General features: G+C 43.4%; 1 pseudogene across 1 annotated transcript in view; it reads left to right on the forward strand.

Moving 5' to 3' along the window:
* Positions 1-26791, forward strand: part of LOC110525103 (DNA repair protein XRCC4-like) — a 48988-nt pseudogene extending 22197 nt beyond the window's left edge. The window contains exons 3-6 of the transcript XR_016496931.1: positions 2420-2580; positions 21298-21450; positions 22240-22346; positions 26655-26791. The product of XR_016496931.1 is annotated as a DNA repair protein XRCC4-like (transcript). The remainder of the gene's footprint in view (positions 1-2419; positions 2581-21297; positions 21451-22239; positions 22347-26654) is intronic.
* Positions 26792-27186: the final 395 nt, after the last annotated feature.

Raw genomic sequence — 27186 nt, forward strand, 5'->3', positions numbered from 1 at the left:
TGTCCCATTGGTAGGACATTCGTGATTGTACCTCGTCTAATTTTTTGTCCAATGATTGCACATTGGCGAGTAATATTGACAGTAAAGGCAGCGTTTGATACCATTCCATTTATTCCATTCCATACATTAGAATGAGCCCATTCTCCTATACTGTAGCTCCTCCCACCAGCCTTCTCTGGTTTTCTACCTACCAAATGTTATCATGAAACAATGCTTGATAGCTCGAGGGAACATTACATAAACCTAGCTACGTTTAATGGTGAAATATTGGGAATTGATATATCTAGCTAGCTAGCTAATTAAATATTAGCCTGTTAGCTACCTATCGTTAACCGTAACCTCATCCCTAGGCTCAATTGCTTCCGCATCTGGTGGATGCATCCTTGTTGCATTATTGCTAGCTGACCTTCTAATCTCTGACCTTCCTTGACCCTGTCATTTTCCTTGCCCTCATCAATGATGCTTCACATGAAGCTGCCAACCGTGTCGAAATATGACATGAATCTGCTTGAAACCACGAAACTGCAGCAACCATCATCAATGCAGAGGGAACTGGATGATCTCAGCACCTGGACCGCTACCAATGACATGCTTCTCAATGAGAATAAATGTGTAGTGATGCATGTCATCTTCTCTGAAAACCCAGCCTGCACCACCCCCTCTTCATCAATGGTGTCCCCCTGTCATAGACATCAAAGTTCAGGGTGCTGGGTCTCTGTCCAGCAGGACCTGCGCTGGAGCAGCCAGGTTGGCACCATGACCACAAGCACCAGCAGGAAGCAGTTCCTCCTCAAGCGCATTAAGCACTTCTCTGTAACCACAGCAGACCTACCGTCCATCTTCATCTTCATCTAACCAGTTCTGGAATATGCTGTCCCTGGCACCCTGGCCTCACTCAAACCCTGACTACTCAAGTGTTTTGCTAGTTTAGGATTTTACCATTTGTTCATTATTTATGATTGATTTTATAATTGTAAGTATATGTACAATTCAGTCTATGACTGCGAGAAACCAATAAAAGGTACTACTAGCCATGGCCTAACTAGCTAACATAGCTAGCTAGCTAATTCATCCAGCTAGCGCCATCCGGTATATAGACCACTTCATAGAGAAGGAAAGAGTGACTGAGAGAGAGGGTGGAGCTGTGCGTTATATCATTCAGTTAGCTACTCCAGCCACCATGACCTCAACAACATCACAATCATTGACAACATATTAGCTAGCATAACTCAATTGATGTGATTTAGTTACTACTGTAGCTACATTTCCACTTTGTTATAGCTACATGCACTAGTAAGGACCGTCACAGGTCACTTTGCCATACAGATTTTAAAGGTGCTTTTTTGGATGCTTATAGGCTAGTAGATATGCCCAGACAAGTGCCCATTGAGGGTGAAAGATGGGAGACGGCTAGCCAGAAGCAGAGACAGCCCCCCTCAAGCTGACAGGTTTATAAGGAACATTCACTGTACCACCAGTCTGTCTCCTTCAGGAAACAACAGCAGACACACAGCGGGCTACCTCATTACCTGAGAGAGTGAAGCTTAGAAGTGTGTTCAACATGTTACAGAAAGAGAGGGAAATGCAGTAAACCAACTCCCACCCTGTCTCTGTTTGATGACCTCACCTTGGCACCATTTGATGACTTATTTTCTTATCCTTTTTGAAAGGCCCCCTATATTTGACAGCTCTCTGTCTATGTGCTCAGATCAATGGATGTTCACTGTGTGCATGTACAGGCATTCCTGTGTTATTAGTGTATAAAAACAGAGAATGACGATTGTGGGACGCCCCATAATGACACCTCAGTCAAGAGCCCCTAGGAGGTACAGTACTGTAGCTAGATGTGTCTGGACCGAAGAATTAAGTTGACTGTTATACCTTGTTTAGAAGGAGTGGGGATGGTGAGGGGGACAAGAGAGGAGACGAGAAAAAGCTTGGAGCATTTATTTTCCCTATTCAGTCTCACCTCCTTCTTGCCTTTCTCCTCTCTTTCCCTACATCACTCCCTCTCACCAAGGAGTAAGTGAGATGAAGTGAGAGAGAGGGAGCTTTGGAACTTTAAGTCTTGTCTTCAAGCCACCGAGGCCTAGATCCTGAAAGTCTAGTATCTCCTCTAAAGCACTCCATTCTGATAAACAACTTTGAGTTCCTCTTGTGCTGAGAGGCTGCTTCCTTGCTGCTGAATGCCCGTTTGGGTGGGTAGAGAGCTGGGTGCTTGTTCTGTAGTGGTTTCTAAAGCGATAGTAGTGAATCCCACACTGATATTGTTTCCTCACACACACCACACACCTACTAACACTGCATAAACACACAGGCACACACTCAAGAAGAGAACTTCACTTAATCTTGTTCCCCTCTTTATTTCTGTCTGTTTCTCTCTCTCCCTCTACTTTCCCAACCAACTCTCTATGTGTAGGTGAACATGGGTGCAGTGGAGCTGCACCCTGCCCCTGTGGATCTCAACAGGGAGATGATAGCCCACACTCTGGAGCACAGCGCTGACCTGGAGGCAGAGAACAGACGGCTGCAGGAGAAGAATCAGACCCTCCGGCAGGAGCGGCAGCACCTCCTTGCAGAGTAAGGACTGTGTATGTGTACACGCGTGCACGTGTATGTTTAGATTGAGGGCACGAAAAAAGGAAGTAACTTTCCACTTTTACGATGCAGTCCACTTATCTGTGGGTTGTTGTGCCCGTGCTCCTCGTCTTAGGTCTACTCCCTAGCCCTCTTTCCCCAGAGACTCAACAATGACATCATCACTCAATAACATCATCACTAGCCGCCCAAGTGAGAGGAGAGAGTTACCCACGTCCAGGCCACAAAGACTATTGGGGATTTCTGGGAATTGACTTCAATTAATTAATTAATTTCTTCTTTTTTTTCTTTTTGCTCTTTTTTTTCTTTTTTCTTTCCTCCCTGATCCCTTGAGTAGCTGAAAAAGCCAGACAGTAGAGTGGCTCATGTCTGGCCAGGGTGGGGCACATCATCATCCCAATAACAACCACCCAAAGTTCTCTCTCTCAATTCAAAGTGGCTTTAAAGCAAGTGAAATTAACAAAAGTGAGAAGAAACAAAAAAGCACATAAAAAACATAAAAAAATATACAGTTAACATTGCACTCATAAAGGTTTCAAAGACATAAATATATTTCAAATGTATTATTATCAGCTTTGTACACTGTTTTTAACATTGTGCACATAGTTGTAGTACGAATAGTAGGGGAAGATAAGTACACAGATAAATATTGGTTGTATTTACAATGTTGTTTGTGCTCCACTGGTTGCCCTGTTTTCATGGCGATGGGTCACAAATCTCACTGCTGGGACTGCACATTGTGGTATTTATCCTAACCGATATGGGGGTTTATCAATGTTTGATTTGTTTTCACATTCTTTGTGGATCTGTGTAAACTGTGGGAAATATGTGTCTGTGATATGGTCATAACTTTGGCAATAGGTAAGGAAGTGTAGCTCAGTTTCCACCTCATTTATTTGGGCAGTGGGCACATAGGCATACCTGGCTCTCTCTCTCACAGAGTCTACATAGTCAAGGATTTACTTAATTTTGGGTCAGTCACAGTGGTCAGGTATTCTGCTACTGTGTATTCTCTGTTTAGGGCCAGATACTATTCCAGTTTGCTCAGTTTTTTGTTTGATTCTTTCCAGTGTGTCAAATGGTTATTTTTTATTTATTTTTTAGGGGGGGGGGGGGGGTCTAATTGTGGGGTTCTGTGGGGTCTGTTTGTGTTTCTGAACAGAGCCCCAGAACCAGCTGGCTGAGGGGACTCTTCTCTAGGTTCATCTCTGTAGGTGGGGGCTTTGTGGGTGTAGAATTTAACAGTTATTTATTGATTTTAATATTTAGCGGGTACAGTCCTAATTCTGCTCTGTGCATGCATTGTTTGATGTTTTGCGTTGTACATGAAGGATCATTTTCCCATGTTGTGAATTCTTGGTTGGTGAGTGCTCCACAGACCTCAGAACCATAGAGAGCAATGGGTACTATAACTGATTTAAGTATTTTTAGTCAGATCCTAATTGGGGTGTTGAGTTTTATGTTCCTTTTGATGGTATGAAAGGCACTTCTTTCCTTGTCTCTTAGATTGTTCACAGCCTTGTGGAAGTTACCTATGGTGTTTATGTTTAGGCCGAGGTAGGTATAATTCTTTGTGTGCTCTAGGGCAAAGGTGTCTAGATAGAATTGTCCTGGCAACTGGATATTTTTTGGAACACCTTTATTTTTTGACTTAGTGAGATTTACTGTCAGGGCCCAAGTCTGACAGAATCTGTGCAGAAGATCTAGGTGATGCTGTAGGCCAGAGTTCCCCAACCCAGCAAATCAGCTCCAAGTGATTTAATTTAAGTATTGCCGCACATAAAAGAGTGACCGTATACAAATGTAAGCAAGGTTTGAAATGATTATGTTTTAGTCAGATATATCTGTTTGGGCTTCTTGTGGTCAATTGTTAGACTACAAATTATTTGTAATAACGTTCCGACCATCCGCTCAAGATCAAAATGACCCCCCCCCCTCGGCTGAATCTTGTTGATGATCCCTGCTGTAGGCCCTCCTTGGTTGGGGACAGAAGCAAATCATCTGCAAACAGTAAACATTTGACTTCAGAGTCTAGTAAGTTGAGGCCGGGTGCTGCAGACTGTTCTAGTGCCCTCGCCAATTCATTAATATATACATATTGAAGAGGGTTGGGCTCAAGGTGCATCCTTGTCTCACCCCACGGCAGTGGCAGTGCCTTCAGAAAGTATTCATACCCCTTGACTTATTGCACATTGTGTTGTGTTACAACTTTTTTTTCACTCATCTACACCCAATACACCATAATGGCAAAGTGAGAACATGTTTTTAGACATTTTTGCAATAAACCACTTCTCCAACCTTTTTGACCATATAACAAAGAACCAGGCGCAAACACATATACAGTACGTGATCATTTGCCAAACTTAGAATAAGATATTTAAAGACTACCAGAACCAGCTGGATTCTCCAATTACATTGGATGAGCTACAGGACAAAATACAGACCCTCCAACCCAAAAAGGCCTGTGGTGTTGATGGTATACTAAACTAAATAATAAAATATACAGACCACAAATTCAAATGGGCTATTCTTAGTCTTCAACGGACTGGTATCTTCCCCAGTATTTGGAAGCAAGGTCTGATCATCCTAATTCACAAAAGTAGAGCTAAATTTGACCACAATAACTACCGTGGAATCTGCATCAACAGTAAGCTCAGAAAAATCCTCTGCAGTATCATCAATAGCAGACTCCAACATTTCTTCAGTGAAAACAATGTCCTGAGCAAATGTCAAATTGGTTTCTTACCTACAGTAAATATCGTACGACAGACCACAAACAGTGCCTTCAGAAAGTATTCATATCCCTTGACTTATTCCACATTTTGTTATGTTACTGAGTGGATTTCACACAATAGCCCTAATGAGAATGAGACAACAGCATGTTTTTTTTATATTTTTACGAAGGTATTGAATACAGAAATAACTATTTTACATAAGTATTCACACCCCTTTGCTATGTCACTCCAAATTGAGCTCAGGTGCATCCAATTTCCATTGATCATCCTTGAGATGTAATTTACCCTGCCCCCACCCCCAAATGGACATTTATCATTGTTACAGTTGTAAATATGTATTTATTATTCTTTTTATAGTTTAATTTACTTCTCACTTCCCCCTCTGCTGCTCCCCCTATAGACATTCCCTCGAGGACATTCTACCCTGGTTATTGTTGTTTCATTCACTTCATTCACTGCAATGTTGGTGTTCAGAACTTAAACATTTCATTGTTGTCACGTTCTGACCTTTATTTCCTTTGTTTTGTATTTATTTAGTATGGTCAGGGTGTGAGTTGGGTGGGCAGTCTATGTTTGTTTTTCTAGGTTTTGGGTATTTCTATGTTTCGGCCTAGTATGGTTCTCAATCAGAGGCAGGTGTCAGTAGTTGTCTCTGATTGAGAATCATACTTAGGTAGCCTGGGTTTCACTGTGTGTTTGTGGGTGATTGTTCCTGTCTTTGTGTTTGCACCAGATAGGACTGTTTAGGTTTTCACTTTTCTTGTTTTGTCTGTTCATGTATAGTCGTCTTTATTAAAAACATGAATAACCACCACGCCGCATTTTGGTCCGCCTCTCCTTCACCTAAAGAAAACCCTTACAGAATCACTCACCACAACAGGACCAAGCGGCGTGATGAAAGGCAGCAGGAGCAGCGCGAGGAGTACTGGACATGGGAGGATGAGTTGGATGGTAAAGGACCCTGGGCACAGCCTGGAGAATATCGCCGCCCCAAAGAAGAGCTGGAGGCGGCGAAGGCGGAGAGGCGCTGGTATGAGGAGGCAGCACGGCGGCGTGGATGGAAGCCCGAGAGTCAGCCCCAAAAATGTATTGGGGGGGGCACACAGGAAGTGTGGCGAAGCCAGTTAGGAGACCTGCGCCAACTTCCTGTGTTTACCGGGGGGCTGGAGAGACCGGGCAGGCACCGTGTTATGCTGTGAAGCGCACGGTGTCCCCTGTGCGGGTGCATAGCCCGGTGCGGTACATTCCAGCTCCGCGTATCGGCCGGGCTGGAGTGGGCATCGAGCCAAGTGCCATGAAGCCGGCTCTACGCATCTGGTCTCCAGTGCGTCTCCTTGGGCCGGCTTACATGGCACCAGCCTTGTGCACGGTGTCCCTGGTTCGCCTGCATAGCCCAGTGCGGGCTATTCCACCTCGCCGCACTGGCAGGGCGACCGGGACCATTCAACCGGGTAAGGTTGGGCAGGCTCGGTGCTCAAGAGCTCCAGCCTGCACGGTCCGGTCTATCCGTCACCACCTCCACGCACCAGCCCTCCGGTGGCAGCCCCCCGCACCAGGCTCATCCTTACAGGGGCTCCCGCCTGTCCAGCGCTGCCGGAGCCTTCCTCCTCTTCAGCGCTGTCGGAGTCTCCCGCCTCTCCAGCGCTGCCAGAGCCTTCCTCCTCTCCAGCGCAGCCGGAGTCTCCCGCCTGTTCGGCGTTACCAGAGCTCCCGCCCCTCATTTCAGAGGCACCAGAGCTACTCAGTCCAGCGCTGCCAGAGCCTTCCTCTCCAGCGTTGCCGGAGCTTCCCGTCTGCCCAGCGCCATCTGAGCTACCCGTCTGCCCAGCGCCATCTGAGCTACCCGTCTGCCCAGCGCCGCCTCAGCCACCCGTCTGTCCAGCGCCGCCTGAGCCACCCGTCTGCCCAGCGCCGCCTGAGCCACCCGGCTGCCCAGCGCCGCCTGAGCCGCCCGTCTGCCCAGCGCCGCCTGAGCCGCCCGTCTGCCCAGCGCCGCCAGCGCCGCCAGTGCCGCCCGTCTGCCCAGCGCCGCCAGTGCCGCCCGTCTGCCCAGCGCCGCCAGTGCCGCCAGTCTGCAAGGAGCCGCCAGTCAGCCAGGGGCCGCCAGGGGCCGCCAGTCAGCCAGGGGCCGCCAGTCAGCCAGGGGCCGCCAGTGCCGCCAGTCAGCCATGGGCCGCCAGTGCCGCCAGTCAGCCAGGGGCCGCCAGTGCCGCCAGTCAGCCAGGGGCCGCCAGTCAGCCAGGGGCCGCCAGTGCCGCCAGTCAGCCAGGGGCCGCCAGTGCCGCCAGTCAGCCAGGGGCCGCCAGTGCCGCCAGTCAGCCAGGGGCCGCCAGTGCCGCCAGTCAGCCAGGGGCCGCCAGTGCCGCCAGTCAGCCAGGGGCCGCCAGTGCCACCAGTCAGCCAGGGGCCGCCAGTCAGCCAGTCAGCCAGGGGCCGCCAGTGCCGCACCTCAGCTCAGAGGCGCCAGAGCCCCTCAGCCCAGAGGCGCCAAAGCCCCTCTGTCCCGAGCTGCCGCCCCTCTGTCCCGAGCTGCCGCCCCTCTGTCCCGAGCTGCCGCCCCTCTGTCCCGAGCTGCCGCCCCTCTGTCCCGAGCTGCCCCTCTGTCCATTGAGAAGGGTCGCCATGGTTAGGAGGCCACGGAAGCGGACAATAAGTCAGACTAAGACTATGGTGAAGTGGGGGCCACGTCCAGCACTAGAGCCGCCACCGCGGACAGACGCCCACCCAGACCCTCCCCTATAGGTTAAGGTTTTGCGGCCGGAGTCCGCATGTTTGGGGGGGGGGGGGGGGTACTGTCACGTTCTGACCTTTATTTCCTTTGTTTTGTATTTATTTAGTATGGTCAGGGCGTGAGTTGGGTGGGCAGTCTATGTTTGTTTTTCTATGTTTTGGGGTATTTCTATGTTTCAGCCTAGTATGGTTCTCAATCAGAGGCAGGTGTCATTAGTTGTCTCTGATTGAGAATCATACTTAGGTAGCCTGGGTTTCACTGTGTGTTTGTGGGTGATTGTTCCTGTCTTTGTGTTTGCACCAGATAGGACTGTTTTAGGTTTTCTCACGTTTGTTGTTTTTGTTAGTTATTTCATGTGTAGTGTCTTTATAAATTAAAGAACATGAATAACCACCACGCTGCATTTTGGTCCGCCTCTCCTTCACCTAAAGAAAGCCATTACAATTGTACCCTGCAATTACATCTGCAACGCTGTGTATGTGACTAATAAAAAATAATTGTTTGATTAGCAATATGTTAGCTGTTAGGTCAAATACTATGTTCAGGTTACCTACTGCTAAGATTACTCCTTTGCTATTGCAGGGAAACATTTTGTCCTGGAGGTTGTCTAGGAGGGATTGGATTGTTGGTCAATTTGTTGTTGGACAATAGTTTTTTGGTAGGTCTCTACACTACACTGCCCAGTTTGTTCGGCCTCGATATCTCATGGTTGTGCATTGCTCTTTTCAAGTAGAATGTGATTTTGCTGTGGTATAAATCAGATAGCGGTGTTGGTTGGCTGACTGTGAACGCTCTGAGAGACTCTGGGTTGAGGTCGGTGATAAAGTAACCTACAGTACTACTGCCTGGGGATGAGCTGTAGGTGTACTTACCATAGGAGTCCCCTCGAAGCCTACCATTGACTATGTACAGACCCAGTGTGTGACAGAACTGCAAGAGTTGTGACCCATTTTTGTTGGTTGTTTTGACATAGTTGTCTAGGGGGGCATATCTGGGAGGGAATGGTGTCACCTCCAGGTAGGTGATTGTCCCCCTGTGTGCTGAGAGTGTCAGGGTCTTGTCCAGTTATGGCATTTATGTCCCCAAAAACTAGTTCATCTCCCTGGGTAGGGCTGTTGCGGTGACCATATTACCACCACACCGAAGATCACGAGTTGTGAGTCATGAAGGCAGTCAAATTCCACCTGACCTTTTAGTCACGGTGATTGGGCTTCTCCAAGCTCTGATGCTACTGATGGTCATTAGTAGCCAACCAAACTTGCTAACTGCCTGGTACTGAGCACTCTATTGTCCCTCTAATTACTCTGATGTCAATGCAAATGTAATCGAAAATCTAATCAAACACTTCATGAGAGCCCATTGAGCTCATGTTGCGCAACATTCTGTAGGCTATGCAATTGCAAGAGTGATGGCCAATACTAAAAAGAGGAGGATCCCATCAGCTTTCTATAGGCTTGGCCTGCTATATTTTTATTTCTCAACTTTTCTAATATTAACACACATTGCTTATCTTTACAACAGGAGTATAGCCTACCTGGCTGTCATGAAAATGAACCACGGGAAAAGCGCCCTCCATTCACTTTTTAAGTGCATGTATATTTTCACGCTGCCTCTGTTTCGAGACAGGTGACTGATAATGGTCCATTCAAATTCAAAACAAATGTCACACATATATTATTTAGTATTTAGTGATGGGTGACAATATTAGCCTATCACTTATATATTATCACTTGTGAATGATGTCCAGCATAAGGCAAGAAACAATGCCTTTATTTATTTTTAAAAAAAAATTACCTTATTTTTTTTTTATATCCAAAACATACAATATACTTGCAGTGAAGCCACTCAACAACTACACCACACCAGTCATCCAACAGACTCCCATTCAGAGCGACACCCCGAAATATCCAGGGTCAATGCCCTGCCCAAGGGCACATCGACAGATCTCCCACCAGGCCAAAAACACGGGGACCTGAACCCTCCAAGATCCCCAATAGCTGTCCCTCAACCATCTGAGAACCCTCCCACAATCCCCACCATTTTTTTGCTCCCAGCCTATAGACAGAAACTAAAACAGGAAAGACCCATGCTCAGGTCCATACAATGCTGGTCATTCGGACCATGCTGACCATGCTGGTCATTCGGACCATGCTGACCATTCGGATTCCACACTTCAAGATTGCGTGGACTGGGATATTTTTTATTTATTTTACCTTTATTTTACTAGGTAAGTCAGTTAAGAACAAATTCTTATTTTCAATGACGGCCTAGGAACAGTGGGTTAACTGCCTGTTCAGGGGCAGAACGACAGATTTGATGACTCCCCATCCCGCATGAGGGAGCGTAATCATCGCCTGACACTAATTAGCATAACGCAATGGACATAAATATTCCTAGAAAATATTCCTATTCATGAAAATCACAGATGAAATATATTGAGACACTACTTAGCCTTTTGTTAATCACCCTGTCATCTCAGATTTTCAAAATATGCTTTACAGCCAAAGCTAGACAAGCATTTGTGTAAGTTTATCGATAGCCTAGCATAGCATTTTGTCCAGCTAGCAGCAGGTAACTTGGTCACGGAAATCAGAAAAGCAATCAATTTAAATCGTTTACCTTTGATGAGCTTCAGATGTTTTCACTCACGAGACTCCCAGTTAGATAGCAAATGTTCCTTTTTTCCAAAAATATTATTTTTGTAGGCGAAATAGCTCCGTTTGTTCTTCACGTTTGGCTGAGAAGTCGCCCGGAAATTGCAGTCACGAAAACGGCTAAAAATATTCAAAATTAGCTCCATAATATCGACAGAAACATGGCAAACGTTGTTTATAATCAATCCTCAAGGTGTTTTTAAAATATCTATTCGATAATATATCCATCGGGACAATGAGTTTTTCAGTAGGACCGATTGGAGTAATGGCTACCTCTGTATTTTACGCGACAATCTCTCTGGGAGCATCTATTGACCACTTGCGCAATGTAGCCGCTTACGTGTATTCTTCAACATAAATGCGTAAAACTACGTCAAAATGCTGTAGACACCTTCGGGAATACGGAGAAAGAGTAATCTGGTTGATAGCCCATTCACTGCTCAATAGGGACGCATTGGAACGCAGGGCTTTCAAAACATGAGGCACTTCCGGATTGGATTTTTCTCAGGCTTTCGCCTGCAACATCAGTTCTGTTATACGCTGACTCGGTGAGCGAGTTTATTAGGAAGTGCATCAGAGATGTCGTTCTCTCTGTGACCATTAAAACCTTCCCTAACCAAAAACCATGGATTGATGGCAGCGTTTGTGCGAAACTGAAAGCGCTAACCACCGCTTTTACTCATGGCAAGGTGACCGGAAACACGATTGAATACAAACAGTGCAGCTATTCCCTCCGCAAGGCAATCAAACAAGCAACGCGTCAGTATAGAGACAAAGTAGAGTCGCAATTCAATTCAACGTCTCAAACACGAGGCGTATGCGGCAGGGTCTATAGTCAATCACAGATTACAAAAAGAAAACCAGCCCGTCGCTGACACCGACGTCTTTGCTCGTTTTGAGGACAATACAGTGCCACTGACACGGCCCGCTACTAAAACCTGTGGGCTCTCCTTCACCGTGGCCAACATGAGTAAAACTCTTAAACGTGTTAACCGTTGCAAGGCTGACGGCCCAGGCGGCATACCTAGCCGCTTCCTCAGAGCATGCGCAGACCAGTTGGCTGGTGTGTTTACGAACATATTCAACCAATCCCTATCCCAGTCTTGTCCTTACATGCTTCAAAATTATCACCATTGTTCCTGTCCCCAAGAAAGCTAAGGTAACTGAACTAAATGACTATCGCCCCATTGCACTCACTTCTGTCATCATTAAGTGCTTTGAGAGACTAGTCATGGACAATATCACCTCCATATCCATGATCATATCACCTGTGCATTGACTACAGCTCAGCATTTAACACCATAGTACCCTCTAAACTCGTCATCAAGCTCAAGACCCTGGGTCTCAACCCTGCCCTGTGCAACTGGGTCCTGGACTTTCTGACTGACCGCCCCCAGGTGGTGAATGTAGGGAACAACATTTCCACCCCACTGATCCTCAACACTGTGGCCCCACAAGAGTGCGTTCTCAGCCCTGTCCTGCACTCCCTGGTCACCCATGACTTAGTGGCCATGCACGCTTCCAACTCAATCATCAAGATTGCAGACGACACTACAGTGGTAGGCCTGATTACCAACAACGATGAGACAGCCTACAGGGAGGAGGTGAGGGCCCGGAGTGTGGTGTCAGGAAAATAACCTCTCACTCAATGTCAACAAAACAAAGGAGATGATCGTTTACTTCAGGAAACAGCAGAAGGAGCACCCTCCCCATCCACATTGACGGGACAGTAGTGGAGCAGGTGGAATGTTTTAAGTTCCTCGGCATACACATCACGGACAAACTGAAATGGTCCACCCACACAGACAGCGTGGTGAAGAAGGCGCAACAGCGCCTCTTCAACCTCAGGAGGCTGAAGACATTTGGCTTGTCATCTAAAACACTCACAAACTTTTACAGATGCACAATCGAGAGCATCCTGTCGGGCTGTATCACCGCCTGGTACGGCAATTGCACCGCCCTCAACCGCAAGGCTCTCCAGATGGTGGTGTGGTCTGCCCAACGGGGGCAAACTAACTACCCTCCAGGACGACTACACCACTCGATGTCACAGGAAGGCCAAAAAGATAATCAAGGACAACAACCACCCTAGCCACTGCCTGTTCACCCCTCTATTATCCAGAAGGTGAGGTGAGTACATGTGCGTCATAGTTGGGACCAAGATACTGAAAAACAGCTTTTATCTCAAGGCCATCAGACTGTTAAACAGCCATCACTAACATTGAGAGGCTGCTGCCAACATACAGACTCAAATCTCTGGCCACTTAAATAAACAAACTTAATAAAGGTATCACTAGCCACTTCAAATAACGCCACTTTAATACATTTTACATAGAGGTATCACTAGTCACTTTAAATATCGGCACTTTAAAAATGTTTACATATGCTACATTACTCATCTCATATGTATATACTGTATTCTACTCCATCTTCTGCATCTTGCCTATGCCGCACGCCATCGCTCATCCATATGTACATATTCTTATTCATCCCTTTACATTTGTGTGTATTTGTGTGTGTATAAGGTAGTTGTTGTTAATTTGTTAGATTAGTTGTTAGATTTTACTGCATAGTCGGAACTAGAAGCACAAGCATTTTGCTACACTCACATTAACACCTGCTAGATCAATGCTATGTATTTTCAGCCATTCCTGAACCTGAGACCAGAAACAGGCTACCTGAGGGCAATACCAAAATAAATGCTCCATTGATTCTGTATCCTGACAACAAAATCTGCAGAACTTCAATGATTTTATGCCCCAAATATTCAACATTTTGTTGGTGGCAATAATTCTATATTACACTTTTAGCTGAAAAGCACAAAGTCTTGAATCTTGCGTTGTTTTATATATCAGCTCGTAAACCCTGTACTCTGGAATCGGTGTATCAAAAATCTCTTCCCGACTATTTTGCAATCTATATGGCAATGTTGTCAACATCCTGGTCCTCAAATGAAACTGGTATACTTTCCTATTCATACTATTTTTATTCCTCTGCCAGTTTTGATCCTTTATATTGGGCAGACAGACCAGTTCCATACCTCTTCCCACTGCCACCTGCCTCTTCCATTTTTGGGGTAATCAATTGGTTATACTCTTGGATTGAGCAGACCTTCCCGTACAATTCTGATAACTCCACGAAGGACATAACTCCACCATTCCAATTTACAATATCATTTAAGAACAAAATACAATTTTCAAACATCTTTCCCATAAATACAGGTATTTTATCAACCAGCCCATTTGAGTTCAGCCATAATATTTGTTGTTATATTTGTTCAATATTTTCAGGGGCATGAAATTGAAATTGTAGCCAGCTTTGCAATTCTTGTTTTGAAACAGCGAGATACTTTGAAAAAAGTATAATTTTCAATTAATCGAAAAAGGCAATTTTTAAACAATGGATGAGCTTTTCTTAGTAGTCTACTTGGGAACCATTAAGGGTTCAAGTAAAACTTTTTAATAAGTGAAACTTTTAGAGAGGAAGAGAGGTTTAGTGCAGGGGTTCTTAAACTTTTTCAACCTGGGACCCAAATGAGAAATTCTGTGTTTACCTGGGACCTAAGCTTAGGAAAATATGCAACTATACATACATATCGGTACATTTTATTGCCCTTATGCCTTAAACAAATGCAATATAGACAAAAACAAATAACAATGAAATTAAATATCCATATAAATATCTGTTAATGTTTATTTCCCCCCATTAAAAACACTCTTACATATCTGTCTAGGTTGGAACTGTTGCTGTTAAAATACAATTAATAATTTTCATTCTGAACTGTAAAAAACAGATTGATCACATCACACAGATGAATAACAGAACACAAACACAGGCTCAGTTTTTGATAGTGAACCCTAAGTAACACTACAGATGAAAAAGGGATCAGGCCTACTGTACATCTTACTGTATAAATTATTGTTGAAAGAAAGTCTAAGTTGGAACTGTTGCTGGTAAAATACAATACATATTTTATTCTGAACTGGAATAAACTGATTGATCACATCACACAGATGTAGACCAGAAACACACACACACACACAGTCCTAATGAGAGGTGTGTGTCTGGTTGAAGTTTTCAACAAGCATGTCTATTCTGGGCTCCGTTTTTGACATTGCAACACTGAGGTCATGCTCAGCCTTAACTTTTTTCTGTACTTGTTTTTTAAAAGTATGTCAGAGTTGAGAACACAGACTCGCATAGGTACAGTTGAAATCGGAAGTTTACATACACCTTAGCCAAATACATTTAAACTCAGTTTTTCACAATTCCTGACATTTAATCCTAGTAAAAATTCCCTGTCTTAGGTCAGTTAGGATCACCACTTTATTTTACGAATGTGAATTGTCAGAATAATAGTAGAGAGAATAATTTATTTCAGCTTTTATTTCTTTCATCACATTCCCAGTGGGTCAGAAGTTTACATACACTCAATTAGTATTTGTTAGCATTGCCTTTAAATTGTTTAACTTGGGTCAAACGTGTCGGGTAGCCTTCCCCAAGCTTCCCACAATAAGTTGGGTGAATTTTGCTCCATTCCACCTGACAGAGCTGGTGTAACTGAGTCAGGCTTGTAGGCCTTCTTGCTCGCACATGCTTTTTCAGTTCTGCCCACAAATCTTCAATAGGATTGAGGTCAGGGCTTTGTGATGGCCACTCCAATACCTTGACTTTGTTGTCCTTAAGCCATTTTGCCACAACTTTGAAAGTATGCTTTGGTTCATTGTCCATTTGCGACCAAGCTTTAACTTCTTGACGGATGTCTTCAGATGTTTCTTCAATATATCCACATAATTTTCCTTCCTCATGATGCCATCTATTTTGTGAAGTGCACCAGTCCCTCCTGCAGCAAAGCACCCCCACAACATGATGCTGCCACACCCGTGCTTTATGTTTGGGATGGTGTTCTTCTGCTTGCAAGCCTCCCCTTTTTTCTTCCAAACATAACGATGGTCATTACGGCCAAACCGTTCTATTTTTGTTTCATCAGACCAGAGGACATTTCTCCAAAAAGTACGATCTTTGTTCCCATGTGCAGTTGCAAACCGTAGTCTGGCTTTTTTGTATGGTAGTTTTGGAGCAGTGGCTTCTTCCTTGCTGAGCAGCCTTTCAGGTTATGTTGAAATAGGACTTGTTTTACTGTGGATATAGATGCATTTGTACCGGTTTCCTCCAGCATCTTCACAAGGTCCTTTGCTGTTGTTCTGGGATTGATTTGCACTTTCGCACCAAAGTATGTTCATCTCTAAGAGACAGAACGCGTCTCCTTCCTGAGCGGTATGATGGCTGCGTGGTCCCGTGGTGTTTATACTTGCGTACTATTGTTTGTACAGATGAACGTGGTACCTTCAGGCGTTGGAAATTGCTCCCAAGGATGAATCAGACTTGTGGAGGTCTACCATTTTTTTCTGAGGTCTTGCGTGATTTCTTTTGATTTTCCCATGATGTCAAGCAAAGAGACACTGAGTTTGAAGGTAGGCCTTGAAATACATCCACAGGCACACCTCCAATTGACTCCAATTATGTTAATTAGCCTACCAGAAGCTTCTAAATTCATGACATCATTTTCTGGAATTTTCCAAGCTGTTTAAAGCCACAGTCAACTTAGTGTATGTAAACTTCTGACCCACTGGAATTGTGATACAGTGAATTATAAGTGAAATAATCTGTCTGTCAACAGTTGTTGGAGAAATTATTGCCAAAACTCTAGTTTGTTAACAAGAAATTTGTGGAGTGGTTGAACAAGGAGTTTTAATAACTCCAACCAGAGTGTATGTAGACTTCCGACTTCAACTGTATGCTGTGCCAAACTGGACCAGAACATCCACTGCTTTCTCAGTCAGGCAGGAGACCGCTTCCTGCTGTAGATGAGCAACCCAGAACTGTGTGAGTGTGTTTGCCTCAAAAAGCATCTTTCGTCAATGAGTTTATTCCAGTTAAGAATAACAATTATTGTATTTTAACAGCAACAGTTCCAACATATACTAGTTTTCAACAATAATTTCTACAGTAATATGTACTGATCATTTTTAATCTTCTTCTGTACTGTTACTACGGTTGCACTATCAGTAGCGTGTTTGTTTTGGCGAATGTTAGCTATTGACTGTGTACGAGGCCAGCGGATTGTTTGAAAGAGAAACTCATATAAACTACTATGAGAGTTAGTTAGTACTCCCTTATTTCTGCTTATCATCACCCGTTATAAAATGACTACAATGCCTTGCTAGCTGACTTACTTTTCCACTGTCGAAGCAATGTTTCATGAAGCATTCTGCCCTGTTCTGAAAGAACTCCCTGGGTTTACCATAATGCTGTGGATGTTTTGTCTTAGTTCAAAATAAAGTTGTCCTCCAGTAAACTTTGATTACATTTCCAATATCCCCGTCCACGTGGAAATTCTATAAGAGTTATGTGAAGGCCAATTAGATGATGATCCGATCGCATTCTGTCTCCTATTAGAACTTTTTTAACCTTTGACGCAAGAGAGAAAATGACAAGAAAGTAGTCAAGACGACTAGCTTGATTAAGTCTCCTCCTTTATCTCACTAGGTTTGGGTTTTTTAGTCTCCAAATATCCACTATTTCTAATGTGTCCATAATATTTGTGATTTCCTGTACCGTCCATTCAGGTACTTTACACTGTGTTATAGTGTCCTACCATAATGTTTTGATCATTTGTTGCCTGTCAGTTCAATACATTGGTAGAAATATTTTCTAAGAAGTATGGATCATCCTGCTTTGGACCATATAGATTAATGAGCCAAGTCTCTTTTTCGTCCACTTTCATATTCAAAAATATCCACCTTCCTTGCGAATCATTCCTGACTATTTGCACATTCAGATCAACATTTTTGTTAATGAATATCATCACACCTTTTGAGTTCCTTTGTCCATGACAGAAAATTACTTCACCATCCCATTCCTTTTTCCACACAACTTTATCTAAGGATGTAGAGTGAGTTTCCTGTCAACTGTATATGTTACATTGCTTTTCTTTTAGCCACGTAAAGACTGATCTTCTTTTTTTTATAATCTGCTAAACCTTTACAATTTTAACTGCCGATATTTATTTCACCCATTACCATAACTAGATACTATATTCTCAGTCTAAATTGACCATAATTAGTGCTTGTAAAGTTACTTCCATCAGAGGTATTATGATTGCCACAATTAGAGATTTCAAATGTCTGATATTTAGAATTCAAGAAATCCAGCAATATTTGTTTTATTTCCTTGCCTGTTTGCCTGTGAGCCAATGCCAGCAATGTTAGAAAATTGAGACAAGATATGTGTGTTGTAAATCTGAGTAGGTTGATGTGTATGATATTGGATGTGATATGCTGTAGTGAGAGTGTGTACGACATCTAACAGTAAGACTATAATGTGTGCTGTCCAAATCAATAATAACTCCGGCAATTTGCATGGTTGAGTGTCTATATGTGTAACATCTAGTGCGTATAGCCTTAATATTCACGATGATAATTGTAATCCATATCGTATCACCATCATAGTTGCATCATAATTATCTTTAACAGCATTGAAAAACACATCCCAGCAATTGACGTTTCACATGATCATGAAAGATACCTTGCATTACCATAGAGACGGCTTCACTACAGTGCAAATGTATTCCGTACAATATGTTATTATTCCCCAATGCCCCTATTCTGATATATTCCCCTTTCTTGTTGTAAACATATATAAACATGTAGACAAAGACATAAAAAAGATAGACAAACAAGAAATATATTCAATTATAAAACAGTTCATGACAATAGAGGAGAAGAGAGAAGAGAGTGAGAGAAGAGAGTTAGATCTAGTGTGTATGTGTAAGTATTTGGTCTGTATGTGTAAGCGAGTATGTAATTGAGTACATTTGTGTTCATATTCACTTCATAGTGTTCAGATATTTTTACAGTCCCCATACTTTCTTTTTTCATAACCTGAAATCCCTGTAGAATTTAGTACAGCTATGGTGTTATGGAGCTGTCTCGGAATAGCTGTCCATCTATAAAGAGTTTGTCCACAATGAGAACGGCACGCTTACCCTTCTCCCTTTGTTGCCTCTGTACCGGATACAGGTTCTTGCGACATTTGTTTATCTCCCTTGGAAATTTGTCATTGAGACCAAATTTGGTCCCTTTAAACTCCCTTCCCCTGCTTTTGATCAATTCCTTTTGTTGGTAGTGTTCAAATTTTGCGATGATCGGTCGGGGAACCCTTGGTCTTGTCATTCCTAGCTCCAAGTCTACGTACTCGGTGGAAAGCCACCTCGTTTACAGTCTCTGTAGAAAGTTTCAAGGCAGATTGCATGAATTCTCTGATCGCGCCCTCTGGATTATTGGACAATGCCTTTTTTTTGCGACTTTTTTGAATCATAGTTGCACACCTCATGTAGCCTAGCCCATAGGCCTATATAGGCCAAATAACTTCTTAAAATTAAGCACATTCATGTGCAAGTGTAGAGCCTAACTGGCATACATAAGTAGCACACGAGTTTCAACTTTGTAGAACATTTTCACCATACAAATGCACCTTTATAATAAAAGCTTTACATGCATAATCGCATTTGCGGTCACTTCTGATAATGGTGTTTTTCCGCTAATGGAACATTCGCACGTGTAGCCTACTGCTATGTGCACATTGCTGCACTTGTAATGTGAAGAAATAGCCTTATCGTTTATCAACATTTTAAGCTAAACATTCTGATCTGTTGCGTCAGCCACATTGCATAATAAAGGTTTGTTGATGCTAGTGATTGTATTCATTTGGGATCTATTGCATCCCACAACTGTCACAGACTATGTTAGGAATATTTATTCCTTGCACAGAATAGAATAGTTCAACTTTTGTACTATGGGGAATAGTAGATTGACATAGGCTAGTGCTTTTGCTGTTTGTTAGGCCTACTCATCTTGTTGGCTGATGAATATCTTCAATATGCACCTCCGAATTGGATAAGGACAGGCGCAGTTGCCTCCCTGATGTGTCTGTTTTCACTTTTAGCCTGTGAGGAAGACCCGATCACGTGAGGGAAAGCCATGTGAGTGAGAGGTGCTTCGGAGCTAGCAGCACTCAGGGAGAAGGGCACAGCACAGCAGTCCGGGCCATGAGCACAACAGCCACTGGCCTCAAAAGGCATGGATTTTTTTAGGGGGCATTACAGCCACACAAAGTGGATGCCACCGTGAAATTCGAGGCATTATTAAGTGCTTGTCAAATTGTGAATGAGAGACCGCCTGTGCAAGTGTGTACAGCCTGCACAAAAAAAACAAAGCAGAGCTATTGCCTTTCAAGCTACTTTTTTAAAATCATGATTAGTGTCAAATCATGCAGCCTTACAATGTAAAAATCAAAACATATAGCCCAATGTTTGTAGAATAACTGAAGTTACATTAGTAACTCTAAATTAAGCATATAGGAGTACCTATTTCTTTGTTAACCTCTAAAATAAAGGTTATTTAAAATAAAACACATAATAGCCGCATTTGCACACTCCCTCAAATCGTTTGGAGAAAATATCCTTTTATATTTTATTCAGCTTTGTTCAATTGTATTCTTCATACTATCAAATAAAATAATGTCACGGAATTCTAAGCAAATTAACTAGTGTATCCCGTAACCATTTGGCATAGCCAAAGAGTATGCTATTCTGTTCTTCTGAAATAGACTATATTTTCTTCATATCATGCTTCTTTAGACCTGTCTAAAATAAGTATTGGATTTATTGTGAAGGTTTAGGCTATATTACATGGACTTATTCAACTTTTTACAATGCAGATGTTCCAAAGGTCTGCGTTCCAATGTTCCATCAGTGGCTTGTAGGATATGTGTGGAAGCCAGAAGATGCTAAATGTGTTTGTTAATTAACGGTCAATTACCATGAGACCGTCAGTTATTTGCTTGTCAATCACCGGCTGACAAAATGTTGTGCCCGCCACAGCCCTATCCCTGTGTCTGGAAATAGTTAATACCCTCTAGGTTGGAGAAGTTGTCTTGATTAAAGTATGGGGATTCTAGTCGGGGGATATAGGTACATTTTTCTCTTTTGAGATTATTTATTTTTTAATTTCTAGCCAAATGTAAAATGTTCCTGCTTTGATTAATTTAATGTGCGTTAAGTGTGATCTATACCAAATAAGCATACCCCCTAAGTCCCATCCCTGTTTCACACCTGGTTGTTTGGTGGATGGGACTACCAGCTCTCTGTAACCTAGAGGGCAACCAGTGGGTCCATCTGCTCTATACCATTCTTCTTTCAGGAAGACAATGTCTGCATTTCTGATTACTTTGGTGAAGTCTTGGCTCCTGCTCTTTAGGCAAAAAGCAGATGACCTCAAACCTTGTATATTCCAGTCTCTCTCTCTCTCTCTCTCTCTCTCTCTCTCTCACTCACCCTCTCTCTCTCTCTCACCCTCTCTCTCTCTCTCACCCTCTCGCTCTCTCTCTCTCTCTCTCTCTCTCTGTCTCTCTCTCTCTCACCCTCTCTCTCTCTCTCTCTCTCTATGGCATTGTGGCATTAATAGTGTGCGTGCATCACACACACCACTAATGTGATGATACCACCTGTGATCCCCAGTCTGGAAAAGCATGTCCAGGAGATGGAGACAATGGAGGGAGACCTGTTTTCTCGTTTCATCATGCTGCTTAATGAGAAGAAGGTCAAGATCAGGGCCCTGCAGGACACCATCAGACACGTCCAACAGCGGGTGGAAGAGCAGGACAACCACCGGTTGGACAACAACTGCATATTCCAACACACCGTCGGGTTCTTTGTTTTGTCTGTCTTCATGTCCCCGGCACCCCTGTCTCTTTACCAACTTGTCAGTTTCTGACATAGGCCGCCGCATGATGATTGTCCTATAAATAAGAAAACGTACAATCGGTGTCTTTTGAGGGACTAACTTGTCTGAAAGTAGTTGACTTGAGTTGTACTTTTGATGGACAAAAACCTACAATGATGGACGTTATATATGATTTCATCATGCTTCTGAGTGAGCTGTAGCCATAGTCAACCCAAAGTGGAAAGACAGCCACCCTACTGTTGAAGTTAGTTAGAGACCCAAGTGGCTCATTTATTGAGCAGGCCAACCTGCCTGCCTGCCTGCCTGCCTGCCTGCCTGCCTGCCTGCCTGCCTGCCTGCCTGCCTGCGTGCGTGCGTGCGTGCGTGTAACTGAGCAGACAGTCCAGTCCATACTATATTGAAAGCTCTACACGGGTTACTATCGGAATAGTAGATTTTACACATAATTTAGTTGCTTGTGCTTGGCTCTCTTGCTGTCCCTCATGGTCTTGGATTTAATTGTATTTAATTTAGTTGCTTGTGTAACCAGGAAAATCTGTTGAGAATTTTAATTACATTTTAATCGATTGCTAATGTCTGAAAAAGGTAAACAGATGTCAAAAAAAGATCTAATTATTGAGAGAGATGTCAATGATGTCCCCAAATAAAGTGTGATGCCTCAGTGAGTGATCCCTCTCTCTCCTTGTCTCTTCTCCCTCACTCCTGTCTCTCCGTAGGGTAACTGGGGTAACTGTCAAATCCAAGGCTGGAGACAGCATTAAGGAGGAGGAGGACCTGCCTCAGAGCTTCCACCCATCTCAGGCACCCACCGTGCTCATCAGAGGTTTGTGTGTGTGTTTCTATTCTGATATTCCAATTTTTTCCCACCATGAATACAGCAGCCAAATACTGAAACTCATTGTAATTTAGACACCATGACAAGGCTTGACTAATGAATTTCCCTAAAACACACTGTTGATGTTGATTCTGTGGTACTCTGTCATTACGTGAGCTTTTTTTCCATAGGTGTTCTTCCATTGGTTCTCACTTCCAATTGTTCCACCAAGATGGAAGCATGGCGCATGCCAATTCACAAATAAATGCACTTTTTTTTTTAGTTGAAAGGGTTGAATAGGTTTAAGAAAAAATCTGAATGTACCTATCTTATCATTTCAGATCTCCACAAGGGTATAGGTGATTGGGTCTAGGAGTCCATTGGGAATTTGGAGTATGACTATAAAAGGACATTGTGTGTCAATCAATCAAGCACCCCATTGGTCTGTGGAAGTGTCATTTTGCCTTGGCCGACACCCACAGAGAGGTGCCAAGAAGCATTCTTAACCACAGAGTTCACCTTCTTAACCACTGTGCAGTTCAGGAACACTGACATAGCAGCTTCTACCTGTGGTAAAATCTGATTCATGTGTGCTCTATTAAGTTACAGTAGTGTGACCAACACTCTTATTGGTCCACTCCAGCACCACGAGCACAAGCAACAGTTTGGGTGGGGTGTTCAACTGGGTTGAATTTTTCACCCATTCCCTTTACTGCTCATGATGCCATAGGTCATGATATGAATTACCATGACGACATATTAGGTCAGGCTCTCCCAGTCCATGTCTGCGAGCTCCCAAGTTTATCCATGTTAATTTTTACTGCTCCATAAACTCCACATGGCAACAGAACTGATGTTAGAACAGTGGTTTAGATCGAAACGCCACCGCCTGGGGTATTGGATGCCTGGAAAGCTCTCACCAGTGAGTCATAAACCCACTGTGTGTAGTCCTCTCTGCTTCCAAGGGGTTCAGCACGTCCGCCTGCGAGGTGGTCCCTTGTCTGCGTCAGAGAGAGCCACCCCCCTGTCTCTACTGTACGGGGGGAACTGGGGCCTCCTTGTGTCTGGTCCAAACCCAGCAGAGGGATGGAGCAGGCGGTTTTGATATGCAACACAGTCATGGTTCTCTCATCTGTACTGTAGCATCGGGATTAATTGTGGTGGCTCTGTCCAATGGGTCGGTCTATTCTCTGTGTGTGTGTGTGTGTGTGTGTGTGTGTTAGCACTGTTCAATATTCTCAAACTGACTATATATTCTGTTTATAACCACATTTCCATCCACAGTTTTCATGCGAGTAAAGTCTTACAGGTAATTTGTTCATTCGACATGGTGGGATCGTTTTGTGTCGGTAAAGTTCATTTTGCGAGAAATGGTGGTGTAAATGCCTTTATGCGCAAATACAGATTATAATATTCATCATATCGTAGCAAACTTGGAGTCAACGTGATGATATGGTGTGTGGTCCTCCCACTACAATTTGGGAAACCATGCAGTTTATTAGGCTACAGATGAAACAAGTTACAATGAACTTCAGTGTGGTGAGAGTGCCCGATGATGAGCTTGGTGTTCCTTTCCAATAAATATTGAGGGTCTAATTTTGGTGACATGATGATCAATGCTTGACTGCCGTTTCATAAATTTGAATATTCTCGCTCTTATCCATATTAATCTCATCATGCAGACTAGCCTACCTGCACTGTATCTGTGAGCTGTTGTCCAGAGTGCATGTGCCAAAACCAGAGTAGGCACAACTGCTATTTAATGCAACAGTTTTTGGGACAAAACATCGACAAAAATTATTACGTTGAAAATGCAATGGAAACACATTAAACTTTAGATTTTTATTCAGCACATAAACATTTTAATTTTGTGTGTACTATGTAATCACACACTGACTTTTTGCTGATTTTAGAATATTCAAATGAAAATCTGTCGCCATATGTGCTTCTTTTGTGTTTTTGTGTTTGTCTGTGAACATGACCAGACCAGAGTAAGCCCATGTGGCTGTTTTGACCCTAGTTAACCCATGTCCGTCTGTGAGTGTCCTGGTTTAAATTTTCCTCTTGATTATGGCCTGATAAGAGAGAGTAGGATGACAGACAGATAAGTGTGAGGGAAAAAGGAAATCTAGCCTACAATTTTCCCGTCATTTTTTCTGTGCTCTGTAAATTTCTACATGTGACTCTATGACACACTCTTACAGGAAGTACATTTAGGACCCAAAGACCTATGGAGTGGAAACAAAGGAGAGAGTGTCAGGGCTGAGAGAGGGAAGGGTAGGGAGGGAAGGAGAGTAGGAGTGTGAGGGAGCAGAGAGGGAAGTGGGGATGATGAGGTGTCCTTTAGACTATGACAGACCTCTAAATCTACAGCATCCCCAGGTGACCCCCTTGTATATTCTATAATGTATGTAGGCTACATTAAATGACACTACATTATCACCCCTGCTCTCCTATGAATGAGGGGGGAAAAGGTTTAAAGGTGGAAACAGAGTGATTACAACCTGGGGAGGTTTTCAGCATCTCAGTTCATCAACCATGGCCAGTCACTCTCCTTGAGATCAGTTGACCTAAATCATTTCTGACCATCACTCATCACGACACTGACAGTTCCCTGCCAATTACTCTACAAAGGAGACAGTAGTACAGGCAAATGAATAGGTTAGGACCCGGGTTGGAGTAAAGAATTAGGGTTAGGACCCGGGTTGGAGTAAAGAATTAGGGTTAGGACCCGGGTTGGAGTAAAGAATTAGGGTTAGAACCCGGGTTGGAGTAAAGAATTAGGGTTAGGACCCGGGTTGGAGTAAAGAATTAGGGTTAGGACCCGGGTTGGAGTAAAGAATTAGGGTTAGGACCCGGGTTGGAGTAAAGGATTAGGGTTAGGACCCGGGTTGGAGTAAAGAATTAGGGTTAGGACCCGGGTTGGAGTAAAGAATTAGGGTTAGGACCCGGGTTGGAGTAAAGAATTAGGGTTAGGACCCGGGTTGGAGTAAAGAATTAGGGTTAGGACCCGGGTTGGAGTAAAGAATTAGGGTTAGGACCCGGGTTGGAGTAAAGAATTAGGGTTAGGACCCGGGTTGGAGTAAAGAATTAGGGTTGGGACCTGGGTTGGAGTAAAGAATTAGGGTTAGGACCCGGGTTGGAGTAAAGAATTAGGGTTAGGACCTGGGTTGGAGTAAAGAATTAGGGTTAGGACCCGGGTTGGAGTAAAGAATTAGGGTTAGGACCCGGGTTGGAGTAAAGAATTAGGGTTAGGACCCGGGTTGGAGTAAAGAATTAGGGTTAGGACCTGGGTTGGAGTAAAGAATTAGGGTTAGGACCCGGGTTGGAGTAAAGAATTAGGGTTAGGACCCGGGTTGGAGTAAGGAATTACATGCTGACCACACCGCTTGCATCACGTGCGCAAGCGTTGCAAAATACATTTGCACATAGATGTTATTCAATCATTGCACCAACACTGCTCATGGGCGTCAGCAAGCGTCTGCGTGGCCAGGTGCTAAAATAGAAATTGGTTCTATTTGTGAGCATATACCCATGTGCCATCTCCTCATAGGTTTTTAGGAGCATATACCCACGTGAGTGACTGAAAGATGAACTTAGGTCCACACTCCGGTAGGTTGTAGTAATGCTGTAAAGTTGATTGCCAACTCCAAAGAAAAGAAGCCTTGAGGAAGGAGGAGAGATGATGAGAAACAAATTAGGTTTACCGTTTTATCTGTGGATGAATTGTCGTAGAAGTGGACCTTGTACATTTCAGGTTAAATAACAACCCAATGTTTATATACCAGGACAAATTAGCTAGCAACAGCAAGCTAGCTAGCTAAATTGCCATATATGTTCAATGCTTTTTGACTTGTCCCCAAATTAATATAATTGGTTCAGAGTTTGTTTTGATATTTCAACCTGTGTGTCCTGATCGCTTCTGGTGTGGGTGAACAAAATAGAAGTGCGCACGAGGACGGAGGCGCGCGTCCAGTTTGGTCAGCATGTTCGGTTTAGGATAATAGGACCTTAGACACAGTCATTTGATACATGTGAATTAAACCTCAAGGGGCAGTTGCATACGTAGGTGTAAACTGGTTCCGTACGATCACCTTTTTTATAGACATTTCATAGATCTTTTCATAACCTTGGTGTGTTTTCTGGCATTGAGAATGAATGAGCTCATCAAAGAATGTGGCTCTGAATGGCCCCCCTTAATCACTTTACAGCCAAACTGACTTAAAGTAAATACATCCCCTCTGACTACTGACACCACCAACAGCTTTGAGAGGGTGTCTTTTATGTAATTTGTGTGTGTATGTGTTTGTCACCCAGACATGTCAAGCCAGACGAGCTCTATGGAGGACATTGTGCAAGACAGTAAAGATGTGTTGCCCAGCAGCAAGCATGTGCTCTGTTACCATCAGAGCCCAGAGTTAAAGGTCAAGAAGCCCTCTCCAGACCAGAAGTAAACTCACAGGTTAGTGCAACAGCCAATGAAGCCCTAATATGGTAGTTGTCAACATCAGAATGATCCTATTCATTACCTTTGACCTCCCTACCACCATTATTATTATCAAAATGTCATATGTCAACATTGTATTGAATGAATATTATTATGATTTTGGCATCATTGACATCATATATGTATGATACTTAGGTACAGTTGAAGTTGTAAGTTTACATACACTAAGGTTGGAGTCATTAAAACGTGTTTTTCAACCACTCCACAAATGTATTGTTAACAAACTAGAGTTTTGGCAAATCAGTTAATACATCTACTTTGTGCATGACATGACAAAAGTCATTTTTCCAACAATTGTTTACAGACAGAATATTTCACTTATAATTAATTCACTGTATCACA

Source organism: Oncorhynchus mykiss, chromosome 6, assembly GCF_057628025.1.
Source record: "Oncorhynchus mykiss isolate SJ-2025 chromosome 6, ASM5762802v1, whole genome shotgun sequence".
Taxonomy (NCBI): Eukaryota; Metazoa; Chordata; class Actinopteri; order Salmoniformes; family Salmonidae; genus Oncorhynchus; species Oncorhynchus mykiss.